The following is a 2,031-nucleotide window of genomic DNA, read 5'->3' as shown; positions in this document are numbered from 1 at the left end:
AACCATCGGCATCGAACTGGTGGCAGTGGAACTCTGGTTTCTAAGCAAGGGTGCTAAGAAAATGGAAAATCTCCTCTCGGCTTGGACTTATTCCTCTTTTGGTTTCAGTGTTTTACCATGTGGGTGATTGTATTGTAAATTTGGTATAATTTGTGACGTGGCAGCATATGTGTAGATGGCTATTATACTAAGAAAAGTAGCCTGACCGCTTAGAAGCGGGACTCGTCCGCAAAACCTCTTCAAGACCGACTGGACTGGACCGAAATCACCTCTAAACACAACTGGCAAAATGATAATAAGAAAAAGTGATCAAAGAGTAAGAAATAAAAACTAAATTCAAAACCTAAAAAAATAGGTATTTTCCCAAAAATCGTAACAACAAAAAAGTTTATATATAAAGTTTTTAATTAAAAAGTGTATACAAAGCAAACGTCAAAATTAAAATTATGATTAAAATCTTTAAAAACTTTTAGAGAATATTAATGATGACTATATATTTATCTTCTCCTATGTTTTGATGTGTTTAAAAGTAAATATTGTTTTTCTAGTAAAGAATTGAAATTTTCTCTATCAAAATATTATATGAAATAAAATTAAATAGAAAATAATATAGCTGAAATATTACATTTTAGTTTGCTTGAAATATTAAATTTTGTTCATAGGATTGGAATTGCCTTCATCTCATTTTATCTCATCTCATTTCATTCTTAAATATTATTCAAATACAAACACTTTCAAATTAATTATTATAACTTTGTCAAATTAATCATTACAACTCTTCCAAACTTTCAAATAAAAACAAAAATAATTCAACATTTTTAAATTCCAAATTAACTTTAACTCAAATTCTAAAATATTCTAACAATATTTTAACTTATAATTTTTTATTCAATTTTTTTCTCCTTTTCCAAAACTCAATAAATATTTAACTCAAACTATCTCACTGCTATTTATAAATCATCTTAATATTATTTACAAAATTATTATCTCATCTCATTCTCAAAGCACCCTTAAATATTTTAATTTTTAAACTCTCATGATATTTAGAATAATATTCTTCTTTATTATAATATTTATCATTCCCAAACATACTAGATGTGTTAGATCATCAACCAATCTCAGCTCATCATTACAATTTTTTTAAATTTTAATATAAAATATAATAAACAATTTAATTTTTTTAAATCTTAAAATAATAATAATAATAATAAATAATATTCTAATAATATTTTATCATCTCAACTCAACTCACTTCAACATTCAAACACAATCTAGTGGTTGATAAAAAAATCATTTAAAATAAGATAAATCATTCTAGGTGTGAGTCTGAGTGAGAATAACATAATTAATGGTATTTTTTAAATATTTATTATTATTTGTGTAAATTTCTCAAATAAAATTATTTATTGTACTGTATACTTGTCATTAGTATCTAAAGAATTTTATTCACGGATAAATCAACTCACAATCTAGTGGTTGATAAAAAAATCATTTAAAATAAGATAAATCATTCTAGGTGTGAGTCTGAGTGAGAATAACATAATTAATGGTATTTTTTAAATATTTATTATTATTTGTGTAAATTTCTCAAATAAAATTATTTATTGTACTGTATACTTGTCGTTAGTATCTAAAGAATTTTATTCACGGATAAAAAAAACTTCGAATAAGATTATATGGCGATTGAATATAATAAAATTATACTTATACATTTACCTCTCTCCCTTTGACAGCTTAGGCCACTTAAAAATAAACATTTTTTAATATAATTATTATCTAATTATTATAATTTTTTTAAACTTTTAAATAAAACATAAAAAAATAATTCAATTTTTTTAAATTTTAAAATAAAAATTATTTTCTAAATATATTTTAATTTTATAATTTTCTTTCAATTTATTATTATTATTTTTTAAAATTATATAAAACTATTTTTAACTCAAATTATTTCACAATATTCTACCATTATTAACGGATGTTAACATAAACGAGGCCTTAATAACTCGAGGCATCCGGTGTGGAACTTTGGCC

The sequence above is a fragment of the Juglans regia genome, chromosome 3, assembly GCF_001411555.2.
Source record: "Juglans regia cultivar Chandler chromosome 3, Walnut 2.0, whole genome shotgun sequence".
Taxonomy (NCBI): Eukaryota; Viridiplantae; Streptophyta; class Magnoliopsida; order Fagales; family Juglandaceae; genus Juglans; species Juglans regia.
Note: the sequence above shows the minus strand (reverse complement) of the source record.